Source organism: Neovison vison, chromosome 4, assembly GCF_020171115.1.
Source record: "Neovison vison isolate M4711 chromosome 4, ASM_NN_V1, whole genome shotgun sequence".
In the NCBI taxonomy this organism is placed as follows: domain Eukaryota; kingdom Metazoa; phylum Chordata; class Mammalia; order Carnivora; family Mustelidae; genus Neogale; species Neogale vison.
The window spans coordinates 61,455,707-61,475,182 of NC_058094.1; positions in this window are offsets into that span (position 1 = coordinate 61,455,707).

A 19,476-nucleotide genomic window follows, 5' to 3' on the forward strand; every position below is an offset into this window, starting at 1 on the left:
CTGTGAATATAGATGAAACTTTACGGTTCTAAAAAAATCTCCTGGCAACTTCTAAGTGGAAATTCTTTTGTTTTCAACTGCCAAATTGCCAACAGAGCCAGGACAAAAAGCTCCCTGTCTTATCTCCTACCAGGGTCACTCCCCTTTTATGGATCTTATGTGCTGCTCTGCAAAATGGAACACAGTTCTTAAAATCCTACAAAATATCATTTTCCAGGCAGCAGAACAAGCTACCTAATATTAGGATACACTTTTTTTTTTTTTTTAAAGCCAGAGTAGGAAACCTCCCCCTCAAATAGCTCTCTTAAAACTCCTATAGAGGCTATAGCCTTCGGAAGAACCTCATGATACTCTGCTGTTTTCCTTTCTCTGTCTCCCCTCCCCAGCCTGTTTTGTGTGAACATGTTTCACGTTGGCAAGTGGCCAAAGAATTTGCCATAAATAAATTTGCTCCCTGTCTACAAGAAGATAACTTAACTGACTTCCTTGGTCTTGCTGATTTGCCTCAGCACTGGGAATGGCTGAAGGCTTGGGGATGTTGCAAGCCTCTGAAGGATTGTGTGCATGGAAATTTAGAAATCCTACACTCCCAAACCTTCCACATGCCAGTTAGAAGCACAAGTCATAGAGTACAAGCTCCTGTGCCTCCCAGGCCCCTAGTTTACCACTAGCGAGTGACATGTTCACCAGGAATTTATCTCAGGGGTTTAGAAGTAAGAGTGAAAGAAGCAGATTATTCTGATCTCTTTCTATCATTCATTGAAGACAGTGGGAAAGTCTAGGAATTACAGATTTGTTGAAGTTTAAACAGAAACTATAGAAAGACAACACCAGAATTCCTTCAATATGCCGCAGACCAGAGCTCTGAAAGCCACATTGCATTTGCTTATTGGTATTGCTAAAATTTCTGTTGACTCAGATTAGAACCCAAAGTAGATTTTTTTACAACTACAGCTTGCTGTTTTTCATAGCTGACTACTGATCTGGACAATTTGAGCCACCAAAGGAGCCGGTTTGGGATCTGAATGACTGATGGCATTTCGGTTCGCTGTTCAGTGTATACACTTAGCATACATTGCCTTTTATTTTTCCTAAAAAAAAACTCATCTTCTAGAATGCTCACAAATGGAAACTTCTGATTTCTTCTAATTGTGTAATTTTTAATTGACAGAGTAGGTTTGTTCTAATCTGGATTATCAGTGGTAAACTTTAAAATTGGGTTCCGATTCAATTTTCTTTTATTAAAAAAAAACATGGAGGATAGTAAACCAGATGATGTAAAACTCAGACAGTATCACATGTTAACAGAGTTGTAGAATGAAGACACATGTGCTGCTGCTTTTGGGGAAGTGACTTAATTCAGATGATAGGCAATTAATTTGGGGTTGTCCAAAAAAGCAGGGACAGGTTCTGCAGGTTCTGCAATCCAGCAAGCCCTTCCCTGGGGCTGTGTAATATTTTTAAAAACTGAGGCTGACTGTGATCCACTAGTAGGTCTAGAGGTTGATATAGAGGGACAGAACCATAATTTTTAAAGCAAAATGAAATCATATAGGAGAGAACAGAATAGAAAATATCAAAAAGCATCCACTGTAATCCAAGTGTTGTTTTGTAAAACTTTTGCAAAACCAGTTTATATCTTACTGAGGTCATGGAGAGAAAGACTTCTACTATTCTAGAGAAAGTCTTATATCTCAGCTCATATTTATAATAGATAAGACAGTACTTCTAAGTGATTTCACGTTCTACATGCTTACATCCACTACAAGTAGGCCCTGAGATATGTGTTCATGACAATTAAGTGGGTAGAACTGTCTGTGGGACACTATTACAAATAAACCCTACATAGCAATAAACAGGAATAAGGGCAGCTCAGGCATCAACATGATTACAAGTTCAACATAACATTGATAGAAAGAAAGCAAATCCCAGAGGAACTCATATAGTAGACTCCATTTATATATGCCTCGGTATTATGCAAAATTTAAAAATATTATTGTGTGTAGATGCATACATATGTAATATAATCATAAAGAAATGCCGGAGAGAGGCGCCTGGGTGGCTCAGTGAGTTAAGCCACTGCCTTCGGCTCGGGTCATGATCTCAGGGTCCTGGGATTGAGTCCCGCATCAGGCTCTCTGCTCAGCGGGGAGCCTGCTTCCTCCTCTCTCTCTCTGCCTGCCTTTCTGCTTGCCTCTCTGCCTACTTGTGATCTCTCTCTGTCAAATAAATAAATAAATTCTTTAAAAAAGAAAAAAAAAAAAAAAAGAAATGCCGGAGAATGATGAACACAGAATTTAGTCTTCCAAATACGACCACAACCTTCAGGGGGCAGTTTGAGGAAAATGGGGATTGTAAAGACAGTGGGAGAATTCTATTGCTTAAACTGGGTGATGGGAATATGGCTCTTTATTTTACTGTTCTCTAAAATGTGCATATATGTTATTTATACTCTTTTATGGGACTGGCATATGTCATGAAAAACTGTGGGTGGTGATGTATTTTTCAGAATTTATCATTGTTTCGTAATTCATGTTGCTCATCTCAACAGTGTCATAAATTAATTCCTTAATATAAGTTCAAATCAGTTCTCTTTGATCTATTAACTATATTTCAGACATTGCTTTCACCTCTCTTACATAATTTATAACTTGATACAGATTTCATTGCTTCTAGAGCTAAGTGAAATACAATATTTAGTGAGGTCATAACATTCCATGTAGGAATCCATTCTCTGGCTTCAGGAGTTATAATAAACATGGTAAACTACGTCTCTAACACATGAGTTCTTTACATGTTTACTTCATGTTCCTTTCATTAATATTGCACAGCCCAGGTGGGTAGCCCCTGGGCGTGATGAGATTCCTGCTAACAGGAATTCCTAAAATTGATATCTCCACCTTGTTTCAACTGGATGTTTTTAGAAAAAACTAAAAAATTTTTTTTTTAAAAAATGAAACCATGAGGATCACATTTAAGATACCTAGAAGCACACTCCAGATTGCATTCTCTTCCCCTGACCATTGTTACAACTGCCATGAGTCTCTTTCTGGGCAGACATGGATACCCATAACTATATACCAATCTAAGGCAAGCAGATTGCATTAGAGTACAGGATCTGTTCTACTTAGAATGGGTGATAAATAGGTAGCGAAAATACAGGAAAGATATTCAATGGATATTATGTGGCCTATTTGGAGAAGCATGAAACCAAGATTTAGCAAATGGCTGTTCAGCTTGGGTTATAACTTGCCCAAATGTTATTTGCTTTCTAAGACCCAAGTCAAATTCTGTAGCCTCCACAAAGCTTTTCTTGATTGTGTTTCCCCATCTCCACCCAGGTAAATAGAACTGTTCTCTCTCTTTCCCTACATAAGTTTTCTTTTATACTTAGCCCTCATCCGTATCACATAACAGTTCTGTGTGTTTATATGTCACTAAGAATAGATACTGCAATATATGTTGAAATAGTGATTAAATCCATTTAAATTTTAAAAAGCAGATGATATCAGCTAGAATTCTAGGTGTAAAGAACAAATATCTGGCTATAGAAGGTGAAGGTTAATTTGTGAAAACCATATATAAAGTCTCCTAGAAGAGCATTTGGAAACCACGCTTGGGAGAAAGAGCAAACCAAGGGTGCTAAAAAGGGAAGCCAGGGCAGGAAGAGCGGGCAGCACCCCATCCCACAATTAAAGACCCCTGCTTCCCCAGCATGCACACTACTTGACTATGCACAGGAAGCAGGAAAATAAGTATCTGGGAAGAGAAGTGGGTACTCCCGGAAAACACCCTCACAGAAGACTGCACATAACGAAGAAGGGGTAAGTCTCAGAATGAAGGAAAGAAAGGACTGGAGGAGGAAAGAAGGGAAAGAGAGAGCGAGAGAAGAAGGGAGGAAGAGAGAGACAGAGATCAGAATGATCAAAATAAAAAATAATGCTAGTATCAAATGCTGGGTGGGATACAAAGAAATTGGACTGCTCATATATACCCGTGAGAATATAGGTGGTGAGAAGAAGATACAAACCACTCAGGAACACAATTTGGCAGGCTCTTATAAAACCAGACATGTAATTACCATATGACCCAGCATTTGCACTCTTGGATATTTCTATCAGAGAAACTGAAATTTGTGGTAACCTAAAAATCTGAACAAGAATATTCATAGCAGCTTTATTCATAATAACCCCAAACTGGAATCAGCCCACCTGTCCTTACAAGTCGAATGGTATATACATGCCATGGAATATTACTGAGTGATTCAAAGGAATAAAATATCAACATATGCAATGACTTGGATGAATCCGCAGGCAGTTACACTGAGCTAAGAATAGCCATGCCAAAAAAAAGTAGTGATTTCATTTATGTGACATTTTGAAATAACGAAATTTTAGAAATGGAAGACAGATAGATGGTTGCTAGAGGTTAGGGATTCAGTGGGGAATGGGGGAGGGATGGGGGGATGTAGATGTGGTCATAAAAAGGCACAGGAGGGATTTCTGTGATAGTAGAGCTGTCCAGTGTTTTTGTTATGGTTGTGGATACACAAACTGACACATGTGATCATTTTTATGTAATTTTAATACACACATGCACACACACACGGACATGAGCACAAATGAGTGCAGATAAAACTGAGAAAATCTGAATAAAATTGGTGAATTGCATTAGTGCTAATATCCTGGTTTTGATATTATTCTACAGATTTACAGAATGTTAACATAGGAGGAAAATGGGCAACCTGTAGAAGGGTCACTACATGTGAATCTAAAATTATCTTAATTATTTAATCTTAATAGAAACTTCAATTAAACACACACATCATTATTAAACACCAACGAGGTGGCAAAAATTCTTCTCTCCACTGGCAGTTGAGGGATAATCGTAGTATAGCAAAAGAGACAGATGAATGCCTGATTTCCAAAAGTGTGAAAACTCTTACAGTTACAGGTCTGTTCAACAGGCTATGAAAACCCGAGGTCCTGTAATAAGCAGAGAAGGACTCAGAGGATTTGACACCTTTCCCAGACCACGAACCAGGAGCCGAAGCTTACCGGATGGAAAGGGAAAGAGTAGGGCTGCCGGGACAGCATGTGGAAAGGGAGGATGCAGGAAGAATACAGACTGCTAAGGGGACAACCCTGAGTGTGGCTGAAGCTTAGAGCATAGTGACAATGAGATAAAGCTAGGACCCCATTGTGGGTATTGAATTCCATCCTAAGAGGTGGTTATTGGGATCTGTGGGCAGCTTGGAGCCAAGCAAGAGAATGCGCTGGTTGTGTCACATGAGCTAGGTGTGTGTCCCGGTTATCATCTCTCTCAGGGTCAGTCGCCTCATCTGGAAAGTAGGGATAACGCTGTTGTAAAGATTAAGTTGATGTGATTAATTATGTAACTATTTTTTAAAAGATTATTTATTTATTTGAGAGAGACCAAGCTGAGTGGAGGGGAGGACAGAGAAAGAGGGAGAGAGAGAATCTGCAGCAGACGATGCTGAGCATGATGCCCATGACCTTGAGATTAGGGTACAAGCTGAAACCAAGAGTCCAGAGCTCACGGGCTTCTGATGGGTATTTCTAGATCCATCCAGTAGAGCAACTACTGCATGTTCTTCCCACCACACTAGGTAAATCATTTCCAATTCTTAGTAAATGGCCCATAAAAACAGTTCACCATCAGTCATAAGTAATTCTATACAACAAATAATTCTGTGACTAATGGGGTTTTTATGCCTCCCAGTACCCCCCCAAAAAACCCCAGTCACTCTATTAGAAAAAAAAAGTGGGAGGGGGGAGTCAACAGGAAAGGAACACATAATTGATTATGATTATGGCTGACATTCTAGATGCAGAGAAGATAAATGATTATCCAAGTTGAAGCTGAATGTTTGATAGCACCTTATACTGTCATCTAGTAACAATTACCCCTCAGCTCTCACCTTTCTCCCGTTAAAATTCCCCTAATGGTTTAAACATAATCTTCCAACCTACACACCAAATTAAATGCAAAGATTCAGGAATGTGAAGGAAGAAATCCAAAGGGAGTGAGAGCATAATGGTGGTCACCTCCCTAGCTTTTACCCTAGCTTGGTGCTAACCTTTCGTTTCATACACTCATTCACCATTTAGAGCCCAGGTAATAAATCTACTTAATCTCTAGGCACTGTATAGACCAGAAAAAAAAAATTTGAGCAATGATTCTCTTTATCCACTTTCTACTACAACAAAGAGTGAAATCTGTAATTTGTGATTCATCTTTTGGCCTTTCTGAACTGCAGAGATCTATGTTCAAGGTATCTTATTCTACTTGATTTTATACATATAATTTTATGTATATATTGCCTAAACCAGTGAGACATAATTTCCTTATAAGTCACAACAGCCTAAAGGATGATACGTCTCTTTTTCCTAAAGCACTACTTCGCATTTACTTGTTTAAATCATATGCATGAAATATAATTTACTTTGCATTTCTATTAGATAATGTGAGAAATCTAGAACATTGCAGAAGGTAAGGAATCTAAATCTATTTTACATTATTGTGTTATATATTCTTCCCTTATTGAAAACAGAATCTCTCAACCCTGGCAGTATTAGAACTGCCCTACATCTTTTTTTTTTTTTCCAATTTATTTATTTTCAGAAAAACAGTATTCATTATTTTTTCACCACACCCAGTGCTCCATGCAAGCTGTGCCCTCTATAATACCCATCACCTGGTACCCCAACCTCCCACCACCCCCCCCGCCACTTCAAACCCCTCAGATTGTTTTTCAGAGTCCATAGTCTCTCATGGTTCATCTCCCCTTCCAATTTACCCAAAAGCACATACCCTCCCCAATGTCCATAACCCTACCCCCCTTCTTCCAACCCCCCTCCCCAAGCAACCCACAGTTTGTTTCGTGAGATTAAGAGTCACTTATGGTTTGTCTCCTTCCCTATCCCATCTTCTTTCATGGATTCTTCTCCTACCCACTTAAGCCCCCATGTTGCATCACCACTTCCTCATATCAGGGAGATCATATGATAGTTGTCTTTCTCTGCTTGACTTATTTCGCTAAGCATGATACGCTCTAATTTTGCCATGTCGCAAATGGCAAGATTTCGTTTCTTTTGATGGCTGCATAGTATTCCATTGTGTATATATACCACATCTTCTTGATCCATTCATCTGTTGATGGACATCTAGGTTCTTTCCATAGTTTGGCTATTGTGGACATTGCTGCTATAAACATTCGGGTACACGTGCCCCTTTGGATCACTACGTTTGTATCTTTAGGGTAAATTCCCAGTAGTGCCATTGCTGGGTCATAGGGCAGTTCTATTTTCAACATTTTGAGGAACCTCCATGCTGTTTTCCAGAGTGGTTGCACAAGCTTGCATTCCCACCAACAGTGTAGGAGGGTTCCCCTTTCTCCGCATCCTCGCCAGCATCTGTCATTTCCTGACTTGTTGATTTTAGCCATTCTGACTGGTGTGAGGTGATATCTCATTGTGGTTTTGATTTGTATTTCCCTGATGCCGAGTGATATGGAGCACTTTTTCATGTGTCTGTTGGCCATCTGGATGTCTTCTTTGCAGAAACATCTGTTCATGTCCTCTGCCCATTTCTTGATTGGATTATTTGTTCTTTGGGTGTTGAGTTTGTTAAGTTCTTTATAGATTTTGGACACTAGTCCTTTATCTGATATGTCGTTTGCAAATATCTTCTCCCATTCTGTCAGTTGTCTTTTGGTTTTGTTACCTGTTTCCTTTGCTGTGCAAAAGCTTTTGATTTTGATGAAATCCCAAAAGTTCATTTTTGCCCTTGCTTCCCTTGCCTTTGGCGATGCTCCTAGGAAGATGTTGCTGCGGCTGAGGTCGAAGAGGTTGCTGCCTGTGTTCTCCTCAAGGATTTTGATGGATTCCTTTCTCACATTGAGGTCCTTAATCCATTTTGAATCTATTCTTGTGTGTGGTGTAAGGAAATGGTCCAATTTCATTTTTCTGCACGTGGCTGTCCAATTTTCCCAACACCATTTATTGAAGAGGCTGTCTTTTTTCCATTGGACATTCTTTCCTGCTTTGTCGAAGATTAGTTGACCATAGAGTTGAGGGTCTGTTTCTGGGCTCTCTATTCTGTTCCATTGGTCTATGTGTCTGTTTTTGTGCCAGTACCATGCTGTCTTGATGATGACAGCTTTGTAATAAAGCTTGAAGTCTGGAATTGTGATGCCACCAACTTTGGCTTTGTTTTTCAATATCCCTTTGGCTATTCGAGGTCTTTTCTGGTTCCATATAAATTTTAAAATTATTTGTTCCATTTCTTAGAAAAAGATGGATGGTACTTTGATAGGAATTGCATTAAATGTGTAGATTGCTTTAGGTAGCATAGACATTTTCACAATATTTATTCTTCCAATCCAGGAGCATGGAACATTTTTCCATTTCTTTGTGTCTTCCTCAATTTCTTTCATGAGTACTTTATAGTTTTCTGAGTATAGATTCTTAGCCTCTTTGGTTAGGTTTATTCCTAGGTATCTTATGGTTTGGGGTGCAATTGTAAATGGGATTGACTCCTTAATTTCTCTTTCTTCTGTCTTGTTGTTGGTGTAGATAAATGCAACTGATTTCTGTGCATTGATCTTATATCCTGACACTTTACTGAATTCCTGTATAAGTTCTAGCAGTTTTGGAGTGGAGTCTTTTGGGTTTTCCACATAGAGTATCATATCATGTGTGAAGAGTGATAATTTGACTTCTTCTTTGCCGATTTGGATGCCTTTAATTTCCTTTTGCTGTCTGATTGCTGAGGCTAGGACTTCTAGTACTATGTTGAATAGCAGTGGTGATAATGGACATCCCTGCCGTGTTCCTGACCTTAGTGGAAAAGCTTTCAGTTTTTCTCCATTGAGAATGATATTTGCAGTGGGTTTTTCATAGATGGCTTTGATGATATTGAGGTATGTGCCCTCTATCCCCACACTTTGAAGGGTTTTGATCAGGAAGGGATGCTGTACTTTGTCAAATGCTTTTTCAGCATCTATTGAGAGTATCATATGGTTCTTGTTCTTTCTTTTATTGATGTGTTGTATCACATTGACTGATTTGCGGATGTTGAACCAACCTTGCAGCCCTGGGATAAATCCCACTTGGTCGTGGTGAATAATCCTTTTAATGTACTGTTGAATGCTATTGGCTAGTATTTTGGTGAGAATTTTTGCATCTGTGTTCATCAAGGATATTGGTCTATAGCTCTCTTTTTTGATGGGATCCTTGTCTGGTTTTGGGATCAAGGTGATGCTGGCCTCATAAAATGAGTTTGGGAGTTTTCTTTCCATTTCTATTTTTTGGAACAGTTTCAGGAGAATAGGAATTAGTTCTTCTTTAAATGTTTGGTAGAATTCCCCCGGGAAGCCATCTGGCCCTGGGCTTTTGTTTGTTTGGAGATTTTTAATGACTGTTTCAATCTCCTTACTGGTTATGGGTCTGTTCAGGCTTTCTATTTCTTCCTGGTTCAATTTTGGTAGTTTATATCTTTCTAGGAATGCATCCATTTCTTCCAGATTGTCAAATTTGTTGGCGTAGAGTTGCTCATAGTATGCTCTTATAATAGTTTGTATTTCTTTGGTGTTAGTTGTGATCTCTCCTCTTTCATTCATGATTTTATTTATTTGGGTCCTTTCTCTTTTCTTTTTGATAAGTCTGGCCAAGGGTTTATCAATTTTATTAATTCTTACAAAGAACCAGCTCCTAGTTTGGTTGATTTGTTCTATTGTTTTTTTGGTTTCTATTTCATTGATTTCTGCTCTGATCTTTATGATTTCTCTTCTCCTGCTGGGCTTAGGGTTTCTTTCTTGTTCTTTCTCCAGCTCCTTTAGGTGTAGGGTTAGGTTGTGTACCTGAGACCTTTCTTGTTTCTTGAGAAAAGCTTGTACCGGTATATATTTTCCTCTCAGGACTGCCTTTGTTGTGTCCCACAGATTTTGAACCATTGTATTTTCATTATCATTTGTTTCCATGATTTTTTTCAATTCTTCTTTAATTTCCCGGTTGACCCATTCATTCTTTAGAAGGATGCTGTGTAGTCTCCATGTTTTGGGGTTCTTTCCAAACTTCCTCTTGTGGTTGAGTTCTAACTTCAGAGCATTGTGGTCTGAAAATAGCAGGGAATGATCCCAATCTTTTGATATCGGTTGAGTCCTGATTTAGGACCGAGGATGTGATCTATTCTGGAGAATGTTCCATGTGCACTAGAGAAGAATGTGTATTCTGTTGCTTTGGGATGAAATGTTCTGAATATATCTGTGATGTCCATCTCGTCCAGTGTATCATTTAAGGCCTTTATTTCCCTGTTGATCTTTTGCTTGGATGATCTGTCCATTTCAGTGAGGGGAGTGTTAAAGTCCCCTACTATTATTGTATTATTGTTGATGTGTTTCTTTGATTTTCTTATTAATTGGTTTATATAGTTGGCTGCGCCCACGTTGGGGGCATAGATATTTAAAATTGTTAGATCTTCTTGTTGGACAGACCCTTTGAGTATGATATAGTGTCCTTCCTCATCTCTTATTATAGTCTTTGGCTTAAAATCTAATTGATCTGATATAAGGATTGCCACTCCTGCTTTTTTCTGATGTTCATTAGCATGGTAAATTCTTTTCCACCCCCTCACTTTAAGTCTGGAGGTGTCTTCGGGTTTAAAATGAGTTTCTTGGAGGCAACATATAGATGGGTTTTGTTTTTTTATCCATTCTGATACCCTGTGTCTTTTGATTGGGGCATTTAGCCCATTAACATTCAGGGTAACTATTGAGAGATATGATTTTAGTGCCATTGTATTGCCTGTAAGGTGACTGTTACTGTATATTGTCTCTGTTCCTTTCTGATCTACCACTTGTAGGCTCTCTCTTTGCTTAGAGGACCCCTTTCAGTATTTCCTGTAGAGCTGGTTTGGTGTTTGCAAATTCTTTCAGTTTTTGTTTGTCCTGGAAGCTTTTAATCTCTCCTTCTATTTTCAATGATAGCCTAGCTGGATATAGTATTCTTGGCTGCATGTTTTTCTCGTTTAGTGCTCTGAAAATGTCATGCCAGCTCTTTCTGGCCTGCCAGGTCTCTGTGGATAAATCAGCTGCCAATCTAATACTTTTACCATTGTATGTTACAGACTTCTTTTCCCGGGCTGCTTTCAGGATTTTCTCTTTGTCACTAAGGCTTGTAAATTTTACTATTAGGTGACGGGGTGTGGGCCTATTCTTATTGATTTTGAGGGGCGTTCTCTGAACCTCCTGAATTTTGATGCTCGTTCCCTTTGCCATATTGGGGAAATTCTCCCCAATAATTCTCTCCAGTATACCTTCTGCTCCCCTCTCTCTTTCTTCTTCTTCTGGAATCCCAATTATTCTAATGTTGTTTCGTCTTATGGTGTCACTTATCTCTCGAATTCTCCCCTCATGGTCCAGTAGCTGTTTGTCCCTCTTTTGCTCAGCTTCTTTATTCTCTGTCATTTGGTCTTCTATATCGCTAATTCTTTCTTCTGCCTCATTTATCCTAGCAATGAGAGCCTCCATTTTTGATTGAACTTCATTAATAGCTTTTTTGATTTCAACTTGGTTAGATTTTAGTTCTTTTATTTCTTCAGAAAGGGCTTTTATATCTCTGGAGAGGGTTTCTCTAATATCTTCCATGCCTTTTTCAAGCCCGGCTATAACCTTGAGAATTGTCATTTTGAACTCTAGATCTGACATATTACCAATGTCTGTATTGATTAGGTCCCTAGCCTTCGGTACTGCCTCTTGTTCTTTTTTTTTGTTGTGAATTTTTCCGCCTTGTCATTTTGTCCAGCTAAGAGTATATGAAGGAGCAAGTAAAATACTAAAAGGGTGGCAACAATCCCAGGAAAATATGCTTTAACCAAATCAGAAGAGATCCCAAATCTCCCGTCACGATTGGGTGAGGGATCTCCTCTGATTAGGATCTCCTTTGATTGGGATCTCCCAATCTCTTCTGATTGGGATCTCTTCTGATTTGGGGATAAAAAGAGGTTCAAAAAGAAAGAAAGAAAAAAAAGAAAAAAAGGATTAAAAAAAGAGATTGAATTAAAAATTCAATCAAGAATTTAAAAAAGAATTAAGAAAAAAAAGATTGAAGAGATTAGGATCTCTTCTGATTTGGGGATAAAAAGAGGTTCAAAAAGAAAGAAAGAAAAAAAAGAATTAAAGAAAATGAATAAAGAAAAGTATAAAAAAGAAAAATATATATATATTAGATAATCTAGTTAAAAAACGTTAAAAAAGAAAAGGGTAAAAGTTATAAAAAATTTTAGCAGAAGAAGAGAAAAAAAATGAAAAAGAAAGAAATTAAATTAACTGCAAGACTAAAAAATCACAGGCAGAAAGCCATGAGTTCCGTGGTTTGTTTTCTCCTCCTCTGGAATTCTGCTGCTCTCTCCTTGGTATTGAAACTGCACTCCTTGGTAGGTGAACTTGGTCTTGCTTGGATTTCTTGTTGATCTTCTGGGGGAGGGGCCTGGTGTAGTGATTCTCAAGTGTCTTTGCCCCAGGCGGAATTACACCGCCCTTACCAGGGGCCGGGCTGAGTGATCTGCTCGGCTTTGCTTTCAGGAGCTTTTGTTCCCTGAGCGCTTTCCGTAGAGTTCCGGAGGACGGGAACACAAATGGCGGCCTCCTGGTCTCCGGCCCGGAGGAGCCGAGAGCCCGGGGCCCCGCTCCCCTGTGCGCCCTCAGCGAACCGTTCCTAGTAACTCGCGTCTGCCTAACCTCCGGCAGCGCTCCGAGCTCACCGAGCCTGCGACCGGTTCAAGGCAACTCCAAGCTGCGAGCTTGCTGTCGGCTCTGTCTCTGCAGCCGGCTTTCCCGTTCCAATATCCGCAAGCTCTGCGCCACTCAGACACCCCCGATCCTTCTGTGACCCCGCGGGACCTGAGGTCACGCTGAACCCGCGTGGGTTTTCGCCCCGGTTTAGCCTCCGGAGCGATGTCCCTCAGCGGAACAGACTTTTAAAAGTCCTGATTTTGTGCTCCGTTGCTCCGTTGCTTGCCGGGAGCCGGCCCCTCCCCCCGGGGTCTATTTTCCCGTCGCTTTGGATTCACTTCTCCGCCAGTCCTACCTTTCAGAAAGTGGTTGTTTTTCTGTTTCTAGAATTGCTGTTCTTCTTCTCTTCGATCTGCCGATGGATTTGCACTCTTTAGATAAGCTCTCTAGCTGATCTCCTGCTAGCTGAGGTAGTCTCAGCCTGCTACTTCTCCGCCATCTTGACTCCTCCTCTGCCCTACATCTTTTAAGATAATACTTATATCTGGACATCTCCTTGCTACTCCTGACTGCCCCCCCCAACCTCCCCAGCTGATTCTGACTTCATTGTCTGTGTGCGGATCACAAAATTAAACCCCTCCACAAAAGTCTTCTCCACATGACTCTCATGAGCATCCAGGCTGAAAACCACCGTGCACTAGATCGGAACCTCCCAAAACTGGCGACGTCAGTTTTAGTTACCACATTATCTCCAATCCTGCTTGGACAATGAGGGATAAAAACTGAGTAAGACACACTGCTGTCTTGAGGAGCTTGTTATCTAGAGCTGTGTCATTCAATAGGATGGTCACTAGCAGTATGTAGTTACTTAAAGTTAAATTACATCAAAATTTCAGCTCCTCAGTCACACCAGCCACATTTCAAGTGTTCAAGAGCTGTATGTGGCTAGCAGCTAACACAATGGACAGCACAGATATAGAACATTTCCATCCCCGCAAAGTTTTACTGGACAGGGCAACCTGAGAGACTGCATTATTAGAAAGAATAAAAAGAATAGATATTAATTAAACAATTGTGGGACAGATAAAACTACATGTCCATGTAACATACAGGATACCAAACCAGAATGATTTTATCACTCTAGTGTTCTTGGAAAAATGCCTGTGGCTATATTAATTTGTAAGTGTCATTGTTTAGCTCAAAGAACTATCAAATAGCTTCACATGTTATATCAAAACATTTTACACTGTGAAGTGTGTAAACCTGGCGAATCACAGACCTGTACCCCTGGGGATAAAAATATATATTTATAAAAAATAAAAAATTAAAAAAAAAACAAAAACAAACCAAAAACATTTTACAGCAGGCTTTTCATTTTTAAATAATTTTAGTTTTATAGAAAGGCTGCAAAATAGTACAGAATGTTTCTGCATATTCCTCACCCGCTTCCCCTAAGGAAAGCATTTTATGAATGTATAGAACATTTGTTAAAACATTTCATCAGTTTTTCCACTAAGGTCCCTTTTCTATTTTAAGATCCATCCAGTAGAGCAATTTGAAGGAAGGGGCTGGAGGGAGGAGAGAAGCAGACTCCCGGCTGAGCAGGGAGCCTGAACTTATGCTCCAACTCACCACCCTGAGATCATGAGCCTGAGCCCATGACCTGAGTCAAAATTGAGTCTGACATTTAACTAACTGAGCCATCCAGGCGCCCTTTGAGCAAGCTGTGTTTATTCATCACTCCTTAGTCTGTGACTGTATGCATCTTTCCCTTTTTTTAAAAAAAAATATTTTACTTATTTATTTGACAGAGATCACAAGTAAGCAGAGAGGCAGAGAGAGAGAGAGGAAGCAGGCTCCCCATTGAGCAGAGAGCTTGATGAGGAGCTCGATCCCAGGACCCTGAGATCATGACCTAAGCGGAAGGCAGAGGCTTAACCCAGTGAGCCACCCAGGCACCCCTCATCTTTGCCTTTTCTTTCATGACCTTGATACTCTGGCAGTGCGTTGGTCAGGGATTTTTAGCAGACTGACTCTCAAGCTGTGCTGGCCTGATGTTTTCTCATGATTGGGCAGTGAAGATGGGTTTGGGGGAAGAATATCACAGAAGTCAATACCCTTCTCATTGCATCATATCATCAACCTTATAATGCAGGCCTGGAAACAGTCATTTTCCCACCTGATTTGTTTTGTTGTTGCTGTTGTTTGCATTTGTTTTTTGCCTTTGTGGAGTGGTATTTAGAAACCTAGATCTGTACACTGGATGTGCCCCTGGCTACCTGGGTGTCACTGTCTCTAGGTCCTTTCGGGGAACAAAGTTAGCCTCTTCAGCTCTGTTTATTTTTAACTTCTTTCTCTGACAGTAAGAAACCTGGTTCCCATGATATACAGTCAATTGACTTATTTGATGAACCCTCATGTACATGTAAGGTAGTTCCAGAAATTCTAACCCCACGAAACTCTAATTCACCAACTGGAATATAATTTCTGTGACAGTTCTTTACTATCTTTAGCCTTAAAATATGGAGTCAAACCTTGCTTCCAAAGTAATTTATGTCCGTTCCCTCTTCCCTACCACCTCCAGTGAGATTATGTCACATATAACACATCTGTAATAGAGTTATAATTTCAGTCTTCATCCCATTCTGGGGTCCCCCACTATCCTAGTTAATTTTTTTTTTTTTTTTTTACACTTTGTAGCAAACCCCTACTCCCTCCTCAAGCTATGGCAGCCACTGATCTGCATTTAATTCTAATACTTTTCCTTTTCCCAGAGTGTCATGTATTTGTAATCATGAAATAGCCTTTTGGGTCTGGCTTTTCTCACTTGACAAAATGCAAGTAAGTGTCCTCCATGTTATTATGTAAATCAACAGCTGAATAGGTGAATCAATAGTTTCACCTCTTTTTTATTGTTAATAAACAGGAATACAATTCACTGTTTTATATTGAGTATTTATCTTGCAAACTTCCCAACTTTTGTTATTAGTTATAGAGGAGAGAAGCAGACTCCCTGCTGAGCAGGGAGCCTGAACTCAGGCTCCAACTCACCACCCTGAGATCATGAGCCTGAGACCATGACCTGAGCCAAAATTGTGTCTGACATTTAACTTTTTATATTGAGTATTTATCTTGCAAACTTCCCAACTTTTGTTATTAGTTCCAGGAATTTTTTTTATAGATTCTTGGGTTTTCTACATAGACACTTACATTGTCTATGAAATGAGACAGTTTTTTCTTTTCTAACCTGTATCTACTATATATCTTTCTCTTACCTTATTGTACTTGGTTAGGTCTTCCAAATAATGTTGAATAGGAGTGATGAGACATATTGCCTTTCTTGATCTTAAGGGAAAAATTAAATCTCTCCTCATTCAATATCATATAAGCAGGTAGTTTTTTTTTTGGGGGGGGTGGGTTTTGTTTGTTTGTTTGTTTTTGGTTTTATTTTGTAGATGCCCTTTATTAGGTCAAGAAAATTCCTTTCTATTCCCAGTTTGCTAAATGTTCTTATCATGAAAGAATTTAGTAATTTATTAGATACTTTTCCTGCATCTATTGAGATGATCATATGGTGTTTTCCTATATATAAATTATACTAATTGATTATACTTTTATCAGTCTTTTTGTTTGTCTGTGTCTGTTTGTATACTTCATAAATCTTACCTTGGGGCCCATTTGGGCTGAACCTTCTCTTTTATCTCACCTTTCTTTCCTGTCTCTCTCCCTCTCTCTTTTTTTCTTTTCCTTTTCCTCTCATTTGGGTGGAGAAACCTGATTACTCAGAAGCATTCCAGGGTGCACCTTGACTGCACCACAGTCGATACACCCAGCTACACCCATTCAACCATCTCTCACCAAAATGACGAGGAGGAGGAATGCCCAACAAAAGAAAAGTACAGAGGATGGACCTTCTGCAACAGAGCTAACAGCTATCAACATAGACAATATGTCGGAAAGAGAATTCAGGCTAACAATTATCCAAGCAATAGCTAGGTTGGAGAAAGCCATGGGTAACCAAATGGAATTGATTAGGGCTGAACTGAAAACGACCAGAGATCATGTTTTCAATATTAGGGAAGAGCTGAAAGCTACCAGGGATGAACTTCACAATGCTCTCGATGAGTTCCAATCTAATCTAAATTCTCTCAACGCTAGAGTAACTGAGACAGAAGATAGAATTAGTGATCTGGAGGACAAACAGATAGAGAGAAAGGATCAGGAGGAAGCCTGGGACAAACAGCTTAAAAGCCACGAAAACAGAATCAGGGAAATAAATGATGCCATGAAACGTTCCAACGTCAGAATTATTGGAATCCTTGAAGAGGAGGAGAAAGAAAGAAGTCTAGAAGATAAAGTGGCACAAGTTCTTCATGAAAATTTTACAAATCTCGTGAATGGAACCAGCGTTCATGTACTAGAACTGAATGGTTTTCATGTACTAGAAACTGAAAGGTTTCCCCCCAAGATTACAGATTCTCGAAAGTCCTCGAGACACCTAATAGTAAGAATGAAGAATTATAATTGTAGGCAGAACCTCTTGAAAGCAGCTAGGACAAAGAAGATCCTTACGTACAGAGGAAAGCCCATCAGAATAACGTCAGACCTGTCCACAGAGACCTGGCAAGCCAGAAAGGGCTGGCAAGATATATTCAGGGCACTGAATGAGAAGAACATGCAGCCAAGAATACTTTATCCAGCAAGACTGACATTCAAAATGGATGGGGAGATAAAAAGTTTCCAAGACCGGCAAGGCTTAAAAGACTATGCAACCACCAAGCCGATACTGCAGGAAATATTAAGGGGGCTTCGTTAAAGTAGGAAAAAGCCCAAGAATAGCATTGAACAGAAATATAGAGACAATCTACAGAAAGAAAGACTTCAAAGGTAATACGATGTCAACAAAAACGTATCTATCAATAATCACCCTCAATGTGAATGGCCTAAATGTGCCCATAAAATGGCACAGGGTTGCAGACTGGATAAAACGACAGGACCCATCCATATGTTGTCTACAAGAGACCCATTTTGAACCTAAAGATACACCCAGACTGAAAGTGAAGGGATGGAGAAGCATCTTACATGCCAATGGGCCTCAAAAAAAGGCTGGGGTAGCGATTCTCATATCAGACAAATTAGATTTTAAAGTAAAGACTGTAGTCAGAGATACAGAAGGACACTACATCATTCTTAAAGGGACTATCCACCAAGATGATCTAACAATTGTAAATATCTATGCCCCCAATATGGGAACAGCCAATTACATAAGAAAACTGTTAATCAAGATAAAGAGTCATATTGATATGAATACACTAATCGTTGGAGAGCTTAACACGCCTCTCTCAGAAATAGACAGATCATCAAAACAGAAAATCAATAAAGAAACAAGAGCATTGAATGACACATTGGACCAGATGGACCTGATAGATATATACAGAACATTCCACCCTAAAACATCAGAACACTCATTCTTCTCAAGTGCACATGGAACCTTCTCAAGAATAGACCACATACTGGGTCACAAATCAGGACTCAACCGATATCAAAAGACTGAGATTATTCCCTACACATTCTCAGATCACAATGCTTTGAAACTGGAGCTCAATCACAAGGAAAAGTTCCAAAGGAACTCAAACACCTGGAAGCTAAGACCACCTTGCTTAAGAATGCTTGGATCAACCAGGAAATCAAGGAAGAACTGAAACAATTCATGGAAACCAATGACAATGAAGACACTTCAATCCAAAACCTATGGGATAAAGCAAAGTTGGTCCTAAGGGGGAAATACATAGCCATCCAAGCCTCCCTCAAAAAAATTGAAAAATCCAGAACACAGAAGCTGTCTCTACACCTTTAAGAACTGGAGAATCAACAACAAATCAAACCAACTCCACACATAAGAAGGGAAATAATCAAGATTAGAGCTGAGATAGATGAGGTAGAAACCAGAGATATAGTAGAACGTATCAATGAAACTAGAAGCTGGTTTTTTGAAAGAATCAATAAGATCGATAAACCATTGGCGACACTAATCCAAAAGAAAAGAGAGAAAGCTCAAATACATAAAATTATGAATGAAAAGGGAGAGATCACAATGAACACCAAGGAAGTAGAAACAATCATCAGAAGTTATTATCAACAGTTATATGCCAATAAGCTAAGCACCCTAGATGAAATGGATACATTCCTGGAAAACTATAAACTCCCAAAATTGAATCAGGAAGAAATTGACAACCTGAATAGACCAATATCTAGTAACGAGATTGAAGCAGTGATCAAAAACCTCCCAAAAAACAAGAGCCCAGGACCTGATGGATTCCCTGGGGAATTCTACCAAACTTTAAAAGAAGAAACAACACCTATTCTCCTGAAGCTGTTTCAAAAATTGAAGCAGAAGGAAAACTTCCTGGCTCTTTCTATGAAGCCAGCATTACCCTGATCCCCAAACCAGGCAAATACCCTACCAAAAAGGAGAATTTCAGACCAATATCACTGATGAATATGGATGCTAAGATTCTCAACAAGATCCTAGCCAACAGGATCCAACAGCACATTAAAAAGATTATCCACCATGAGCAGGTGGGATTCATCCCTGGGCTACAAGGATGGTTCAACATTCGCAAACCAATCAATGTGACAGAACAAATTAATAAGAGAAGAGAGAAGAACCACATGGTCCTCTCAATTGATGCAGAAAAAGCATTTGACAAAATCCAGCATCC